Consider the following 9,620-nt stretch of genomic DNA (forward strand, 5'->3'; position numbering starts at 1 on the left):
TCCTGGGGGCTTCCTTGAAGGGACATCATTGGAGCTGGATCTTGCAGGATTCCCACAAGGGCCTGAACAATAGGCAGGGAGAAGTTTATGGGCATGGGCAACCTAGGGGTAGGCACCACTCCAACTTCTTTCCCCAAGACAAGAAACTGGGTTTTAGTCTTATTCCTCCAGCCTTATGAACAGCATGGCCAGGAGCCAAGGCTCTTGGAGCCAGGCTGGAGCCAAAACACCCTTGCCACTTTCTGCCTGTAAAATATTAACACTCACAAGGACAATGATAATGCATGGATGGATAAAGGGATAAATGGATGGATGGATGGATGGATGGATGGATGGATGGATGGATGGAAGAGCTATAGACCCAGAGCTCCTTAACAACTTTGCCTGGAACAAGGTGAGTCCCAGAAACAGAGCCAGGGCTGAGCAAGCATTCACTCCTTCATGAATGCATGCAGGCAACACAGACTTGCTGAGCACTTACTAGACGCTAAGGACTGTCCTAGGTGCTGGGGATACAGCAGGGAACAAAATGAGCCCAAATCCCTCCCTCAAAACCATCCACAGTAGAGGATGGAAGCATCTGCTTCCATAGGATAACTAAATAAGCAGATATAAATATGTCTAGCCTCGGGAGTTGCTACAGAGAAAGATGAAGTGGGATAAGAAAGACGGGAAGGGTATGAGCCCCACAGGTATGTGCAAAGAGAATGCTCCAGGTGAAAATAACAGCCAGAACATGAGCAGGCTTGCAGGTTGGGAGATGACTAGGTGGCCAGTGTGGCTTGGAAGGTGTGCAGGGCTTGATCACACAGGCTTCTGTTGGCCTTTGTTGGGATCTGGGCTCTTATGCACAGTGAAAGAGTAACTCAGGAGAGCTTCAGGAAGAACAGTGACAGAATGTGGCAAGAACAGGCTACTGTGCTAACTGACAGTAGGGAACACAAAGACAGAAAGAGGCCAGCATGGAAGTTCCTGCAAGCACCCAGGTGAGAGTCAATGTGGTCTGGCTTTGGATGGTAGCAGTGGAGGCGGTGAATTCTGGATATGCATGGGAAGCAGAGCTCAAGAGATTTGCTGAGAGCCTGGATGTGAGTTGTAGGGAAAAGGGAGAAGCCAAGATGGCTGCAGAGTTTTGACCTCAGCCACAGGAAGTACGGAGCCCCCATGTACTGGGTTGGGGAAGGCAGTGAGAGGATGTTCATGTAAAGAGGGCAGGTTGAACACACACAATCACCTTGGTTCCCCCCACCTCTCAGGTACTAAAACAATAGTAAAAGGGCTTCTTTAAACGTTTGAAAGTTTTGAGCCCACAGGATGGGAAAAAAATGGGGGAAGAAACAACAGCAACAAAAGTTTAAGAGCTAGAAAATAAATGGACAATTGAGGAAAAGGAATCAGGGCAGGGGGGCATCCCCCAAAGACTCAGAGATTGACCATATCAGATACCTCTGGAAGTTGGAGTAAAGAGCAATTTAAATAAAGAAGATTCTTTGAAAGGCTGATTAAGAAGCTGTTATCACCCCAGCCCACAGACACCTGTAGATTCGGGGACACCAGGCACAGTGCCCAGGATGGTCCTCCACTGACAACAGGGAGAATCCGTGAAGAAGCTGGATGTCAAGACCCTAACCACCTCCCATCACTCTGCTCTCAGAACACCCGCAGCCAGACTTACACCCTCTGGGCAGACAACGGGAAGAGCTTTTTCTGGGAAACATGATGAACCAAGAAGAGAAGACCCCGAGAAACCCTAGAGATACCAACAGTGGAGGTCTTCCAACCAAATAGCTCTGACAGATCACCCTATGAAGAAGCCCATAGCCCACAAGACCTACCCACGTACACAGAGCTTCCAATGAGCTCCTACTTTACTATTTTTAAATATGCATAGATAACAAAGGTTTGCCAGACATCAGAAGAATGCCTTCAACCTGAAAGATAAAAATAAAACAAACAGAAAACACCAACATAAAAAAACATGTCTTAGTATCATCATAAGACATGCAGAGGTGAAATTAAAATAGGATTCTCATTTTTTTTTTTGAAAAGACACAGAGCACAAAATTTAAAAAAAGCTTTTAAAAATTAAAAATATAACAGCAAAAAAGGAAAAGGAAAAAATTGGAAAATAAGGTTCAGCTTTTCCAAAGTGACAGGTAAGAAAAAAAAGGGGGGGGGGAGAGAAAATAAAAGAAAATTGGAAGACTTGTCCAGGAGTTCCATCTTCAAATAATAACAATTCTAGGAAGAATAGAAAAATGTGTAGGAGGGACAGGAATTGTCAATAAAATAGATTAAGAAGATTTCACAGATCCAAAAGATAGCTTTCTAAATCTCAAGGACTCAGAGAGGCCCTAGCACAATACATAAAAATAGACCCACACCAAGGTACATCATTATGAAATGTCACTATCTTGGGACCCTAAGAGAAGATTCACTAAGATTCCAGACTGAAAAGGTGAGGAATGAGAACAACTTCCTTCTTCTGGAATAGCCAATAGAGCAAAACCTTCAAATGTTTTGTAGGAAAATCATTTCCAACCTGCAATTCTATACCTAGACTAACAGCCAATCAAGGATGGGGATAGAATAAAGACATTTTCAAATGTGCCAAGTCTCAAAAAATTAACATCTCATGGATCTTTTTCCGGGGGCTAGTGGTAGATATGTTCCCCTAAAACAAAGGAACAAACCAAGAGAAAAGAAGACAGGCAATACAAGAAGCTAAAGACCCAACACAAGAGAGAGTCAGAGGAATCCATTTGGCTGGTAGCAAAGGATCCTGGGATAACAACTGTGCACCAAGTGCAGAAAGCAACCAGCTCAACAAGAAGAAGGTCAGGGGCTCTGGAAGACTTATGAGGGAGATGAAACTGATAGGAAATGGATGCATGCACATATCTTGAGAGGAGACTCACATTATTGGCCAAAAACTTGCACAGAAAAGGGGGAAAGTCATTGCATTATTGGGAGGCTAGTAGAACGGAAAGAGCAAGGTGATGGGGGAGGGAGCGAAGAGAGCCAAATCCTCAACTTCCTTAGTGTACAGCCAGATAGCTAGAGTTCCACTTCTGACATGGGAATGTGAGGAGCTCTGCAGATTTGTTTCCCAGTGAAACTGCTGAAAATTATTTTAAAACAACCATTTAAAGTCTGTGGAAATGTTTCTAAGGGCATACAGCAAATGAAGAAACATTCATTCAAGAAAACCTAATAAAGCTCTATAAGAACAGCAAGAGTCTGCAGCATTTGAACTATGACCCACTTCCTCCCTCTTCCTTCTCAGATCAGCATTATGGAAACTCCACTCTAGATGGGCAGAGCCAATAGCCCAGGGCTCTCTCCCCCCCAGTTCCCAGTTGGAGGCCTACAGTATCTTCCCAGGAAGGGGAGGATATCAGTATATCTCATCCTGCCTCAGCTTAGTATTGCACATGTTAAGTCTAGGTGAGTACAACTGAAATATGGGGGCTCCCTTCTTCTTTCCAACACCCACAGTGGGATGAAGGCTCTCCTTTGTGTATGGCATGCTGGGGTCCCAAACACCTTCATACTGGCTCATTTATAAGGCAGAGTTTCCATGCCAGGAGAAGCAAACTGAGAAGACCAAAGGCCACATCCAGCCCCCACTCCATCAACTACCCAGCTCCTAAAGGCAGAACATCACTCAAAGAGAAGGCACCACTGTCCCCACACCCAGTTCCAGAGCCCTGACTCAGATACCTTGCCCATGGAGAGAGAGAAACCATAAATAGAGAAGTCCAAAACTTGTCTCAAAAGCACTGAATTCATTTGCAACACAGGCTGGGGAAGTTGAAGCTTAAGGACACTCTCAAAACCAATAAATATTACAGTGAAAAACAATTAAGAGGAGACCAGGGGTTCGTTTGACATTTAAGCGAAATCCTAAACTGATCAGTGTATTAGAGAAAACCAGGGAAGGAGACAGATAGGAAGATTCCTCTTAGGGTCAGAACAAATCTCAAGCAACAATCTCAAAAACTATATCCTCAGAGAAGACCAGAATTGCTATCATATATTATTTAAGACATTCAATTTCCAACAAAAAAATTTACAAATTATGCATAGAAATGAGAAATTTTGGCCCACACACAAGAAAAAAAGCAAGCAACAAATTGCCTGTGAGAGTAACCAGATGTCAGATTTAACAAAGAATTCTAAGTAGCTATTATAAATATTTTCAAATAACTAGAGAAAGTCATGCTTAAAGAAGTAAAAGAAGGTATAATGACAATGTCTCATCAAATACAGAACATTAAAAAAGAGACAGAAGTTATGTTTTAATGGAAATTCTGGAGCTGAAAAGTACAATAATTGAAATGAAAATTTCACTACAGGGGCTCACCAGTTGATTGGAACTGGCAGAAGAAATAATTAGCAAACTTGAAGATATATTGGTAGAGACTATGCAAGCCAAAGAACAGACAGAAAAAAGCACAAAAGAAAATTAACTTTGGGGAAGTGAGGAACCCTATTAAGCTCACTAACGCATGCATAATGGGAACATCAAAAAGAGAAGAGATAAAGAAATGAGCAGGGAAAAAAATCAAATAATGACTAAAAATGTCCCAAATTATGAAAAACTTTAATCTATAGATTTAAGAACTTCAAAAAATTCCAAGAAGGATGAACGTAAAGCAGCAAAATTGCTGAAAGCCAAAGATAAGAAGGAAATCTCCAAGATAACAAGAGAAAAATTATCACTTATAAGGGAACTCAATAAAATTAAGAGCTGACCTCTCACCAGAAACACTGGGGCCACAAAGCAGCAGCAAAACATATTCAAAATGCTTACAGAAAAATTCTGCCAACCAAGAACCCCGAAAAACCATCTTTCAAAAAAGAAGGAGAAATAAAGACAATCCCATTATTACTCTAATACCAAAACCAGAAAAAGACATCACAAGAAAAGATTACACACAAATATCTGTTATGAATATAAATGCAAAATTCTCCATAAAAGCTAGCAAACCTAATCCAGCAATATATGAAAAGAATTGTGCACCATGACCCAGTGGGATGTAGCCCAGGAATGCAAGGTTGGTTTAACATCTGAAAATCAATCAATGTGATACACCATATAAACGGGATTTTGTAATGTCACATAATTACCTCAATAAACACAGAAAAGACATTTGACAAAATCCAACACCCTTTTATGATTACATTAATAAAAAAAAAAAAAAAAAACCACTCAACAAACCAGGAATAGAAGGAAACTCTTTCAACTCGATGAAGGGCATCATTGAAAAATCCACAACTAACATCATACTTAATGGTGAAATACTGGATTGCTCTTCTGAATTTGGGAACAACACAGGGGCACCTGGGTAGCTCAGCCGGTTGTGTATGAGTCTTGATTTCAGCTCAGGTCATGACCTCAGGGTCATGAGATCAAGCCCGACATTGGGCTCCACACTGAGTGTGGAGTCTGATTAAGATTCTCTCTCTCCTTCTGCCCCACACCACCCAAATTAATTAATTAATTAAATTTAATAGGGAACAAGACAAGGATATCCACTCTCACTCTCACCACTTCTATTCAACATTGTATTGGAGGTCTAGCCAGGGCACTTAGACAAAAGAAAGAAAAGTAAAATTCCTCTATTTACAGATGATATGATCATATATATAGAAAATTCTAAGCATCTCATTGAAAACTAACAAATTGAGCAAGGTTGCAGGATATAAGAGCAATATACAAAAACCAATTGTATTTTTACCTAATTGCAAAGAAAATGAAATTAAGAAAATGGCTCCATTTATTTAGTATCAAAAAAATCAAATACTTAGGAATAAATTTGACAAAAGCAGTGCAAAACTTCTACTTTGAAAACCACAACACCTTATGTGTGACTCTTGGTCCTGGGTCATGTCAAACCCCACATTGGGTGCAGAGATTATTTAAATAAATAAAAACTTTTTTTTTTAAAAAGCTTAAAAAGAAAAGAAAAGGGGAACTTGGGTGGTTCAGTTGATTAAGCCTTCAGCTCAGGTCATGATCCTGACATCCTAGGATCAAGCCCTGTGTCAGTCTCTCTGCTCAGCAGGGAGTCTGCTCCTCTCCCTCTGCCTTCCCCCCCACCCCACCCCTGCTTACTCTCTCTCTCTCTCTCTCTCTCTCTCTCATGCTCTGTCTCTATCTCTCAAATAAATAAAATCGTTAAGAGAAGAGAAAAAAATTAAAGACCCAAATTAAACACAAGACATCCTATGTTTATGGATCATAAAAATTAATATTACTGGGACACCCAGGTGGCCCAGTCGATTAAATATCCAACTCTTGACTTTAGCTCAGGTCATGACCTCAGGATCATGAGATCAAGCCCCTCATCAGGCTCTATGCTTAAGATTCTCTCTCAGGGCTCCTGGGTGGCTCGGTTCCTGGGTGTCTGACTTTGGCTTGGGTCATGATCCCAGGGTCCTGGGATTGAGCCCCACATCGGGCTCCCTGATCAATAGGAACCCTGCTTCTCCCTCTCCCACTCCCCCTACTTGTGTTCCCTCTCTCCCTATGTATCTCTCTGTCAAATTAATAAGTGAAATCTTAAAAAAAGAAAAAAAGATTCTTTCTCTACCTCTCTCTCTCCCCCTCCCATTCTCTCTTTCTCAAAAAAATTTAATATTATTAAGATGGCGATATCTCCCAAACTGATTTGCAGACTCAGTGCAATGCTTATAAAAATCTCAATGGCATTTCTTATAGAATTGGAAGAATTGGTCCTAAAATTCACATATCATTGCAAGAGGCCTCAAAAAGTCAAAACTATCTTTAAAATGAATAGAGTTGGAAGAATCATACTTTCCAATTTCAAAACTTACTGCAAAGCTACAGTAATCAAACCAGTGTGGTACTGACATAAGGATAGACATACAGATCAACAGAATGGAATTGAGAGTTCAGAAATAAACCCAAAAACCTACGGCTACTTGATTTTTGACAAGAGTGCCAAGACCATTCAATGGGAAAATAACCATCCCATCAACAAACAGTATAGGGACCACTGGATAGCCTCATGCATAAGAATGAAATCTGACCCTTACCTCCCACCATGCCAAAAAAATAACTCAAAATGGATCAAAGATCTAAATGTAATATTTGAAACAAAAAAACTCTTAGAAGAAAGGGTGAAATCTTTATGGTGAAATAAAACCTTGGATTTAGCAATATATTCTCAGATGTGATACTGAAGCTATAAGCAACAACAACAAAAAGCAGGTAAACTGGAGCTCATCTAAATTTTAAAAATTTGTATTTCAAAGGATACTAGCAACACAGTGGAAAGAAAACACACAAAATGCGAGAAAAGTGTTTACAAATCATAAATCTGATGAGGGATTTGTATTTAGATGATCTAAAGAACTCGTACAACTCAGTAACAAAAAAACAAACAATCATAATTAAAAATGGGCAAAGAATCTGAATAATCATTTCTCCAAAGAAGATATACAAATGTCCAAAAACACTTGAAAATATAATCAACAGTATTAGCCATCATGGAAATACAAATTGAAACTTCAATGTGCTACCATGTTACGCCCACTGGAATGGCTATAATCAAAGAGTCAGATAGTGACAAGTGCTGACAAGGCTGTGGAAAAATTGGAAATCTCACACATTGCTAATTGGAATGCAAAATGGTACGGCGGCCCTAGCAGAGAGTCTGGCCGTTCTCAACTGTTTAAACATCAAATTATCTTATGACCCATCAATTCCATTCCTACGTATGATACACTCAACAGAAATGAAAACTTAGGTCCACACACAAAATTTGCACACAAATAAATATTCATGGAAGCATTATTCATAAGAGCTAAAAGGTAGAAAGGACCCAACTGTCCATCATTTGATTCGTGGATAAACAAAATGTGGTCTATCTATCCAATGGAACATTATTCAGGTATGAAAGGGAAGAAAGGACTGACACCTGCTACAATACAGATGAACCCTGAAAACATACACTAAGTGAAAGAAGCCAGCCACAAAAGGCCACATGCTGTAAGACCTATTGATATGAAATGTCCAGAGTAGAGAAACATAGAGAGAAAGTAGATTTGTGGTTGCTCAGGACTGGGGGCAATGGGGACAAACCTTGACTATGGCACCTGCAAACCTCCTACTGGCAAGGAGTTCACGGTTGCTTTTCACAGGCTAGCTGGGACACAGTCAAGACTAGCTCTCTTCCTATCACAGATGGGCAGGGAGTCAGCCCATAATGCAAAGACCCTCCAGGGACAGCATCCTAGAGCCCAGGGACCTGACCCTCAGTCGTCCCCCGGATGCCACGGGGCTAGCTTAGCCTCCTGGTCTGCTTGGGCGTCCCCTCGGGCCTCCCCTCTTATCCACATCTGAGATCCAGTGTGGCGATGCCATCACCGAGATGTCCTCTCCATGCCTATTTTATTTTTAGATGTTATAAGAGTGTTAGGGAAGAAAAAAAAAATCCGCTCTCCTGTTCAGACACATTGACATCCCTCTGAAAACGCCCACCTCCTCTGTCACAAAAGGGCCAACAGGTTTTCTACTTTGCCGTACTTGCACTCATCTTCTCCAGGTGCTCAGCCCTGCCCCCTCTCCAACTCATCTCATACCCCATTCCCTCTCACCCCCCTCCACACGGGACAGCCTGGAATGCATCCCGTACCTCCTCCCTTCCAGGCCTTTGCACCTGCTGCTCCTTCTGCCTGGAACCCTTCCCTCTTGTCTCCCTTGTGACTGAGCTCTAAAGGAAGCTCAGCTTGAATGTCAGACGGGGTCAGGCTCCCTGATCCTCATTCCCACGGCATGCAGAACTTTTCTTTTGCAACACATTACACACATTTATAATGACTTAAGAATTTGCAATTATGTATAATAATCTCATCCCTGCTAGACTGAAAGCTTCATGGTGATCAGCCCTGTGTCCACCTTGTTCCCAGTTATCCCCAATGCCTAGCAGAGTTCCTAGCACTTAGTAGGTGCCCAACAAACAATTTGTTGACTAACTGACCTACGAAGGTCAAAGGAAAGCTCCCACTTGAGTGCCTGTACTTAACTCTGTGCTATTCTCACAACTGTTTTACAAAAAGAAAAAAAGCAAAACTGCAGCTTGGAGAGGTGATGTGACTTACCCAAGGTGATGCTATGCAGGAGGAAGGAAGGGGGCTGGGATGGAAATCCAGGCTGGGTCCTTCCAGGTCCCAAGGGAACACCCTCTCCTCCAAAACCTCCTCCCCTGGAGGTTGTAAGGGAGAGGTCCTGGCGACAGCCTCTGCCACTGAGGGCAGCCCAGACCTGCCCCAGGCTCCAGAGTACAATCAGCCCAGCTCTTCCGAGGACCCAGTTGCTGTGGGGCCTCCCTCACCTACCCCATCCAGGCGCCCACCGCCCGTCCTAGGCAGGTAAGTCAAGGGCGACCGTGGCGCCTCGGCGCCCTCTAGCGGTGGCAGGAAAGGGCGGCTGAGGGGAGGAGAAGGAAGGGAGGGAAGTGGCTGGGAACCGGTAGGGGAGGGGACAGGACGGGACCTGACGGGGATTGGGGGTGGGGGGCAGAGGAAGAGGAGGAGGGAGAATTAAGGCTAAGGAAGGCGTAGGGCTGGAGCCAGAGGAGACCCCGCAG

The 9,620-nt window shown here is 42.6% G+C and overlaps 1 long non-coding RNA gene across 2 annotated transcripts in view; it reads right to left on the reverse strand.

Annotated features, from left to right (window-relative positions):
• The window catches only part of LOC132001499 (uncharacterized), a 63,368-nt gene extending 53,967 nt beyond the window's left edge, over window positions 1-9,401 (reverse strand). For both annotated transcript variants that reach the window (XR_009399625.1, XR_009399626.1), the window contains exon 1: window positions 9,133-9,401. This is a non-coding gene — a long non-coding RNA (uncharacterized LOC132001499). The remainder of the gene's footprint in view (window positions 1-9,132) is intronic.
• Between the last annotated feature and the right edge of the window lie 219 nt (window positions 9,402-9,620).

The sequence above is a fragment of the Mustela nigripes genome, chromosome 14 (assembly GCF_022355385.1).
Source record: "Mustela nigripes isolate SB6536 chromosome 14, MUSNIG.SB6536, whole genome shotgun sequence".
In the NCBI taxonomy this organism is placed as follows: Eukaryota; Metazoa; Chordata; class Mammalia; order Carnivora; family Mustelidae; genus Mustela; species Mustela nigripes.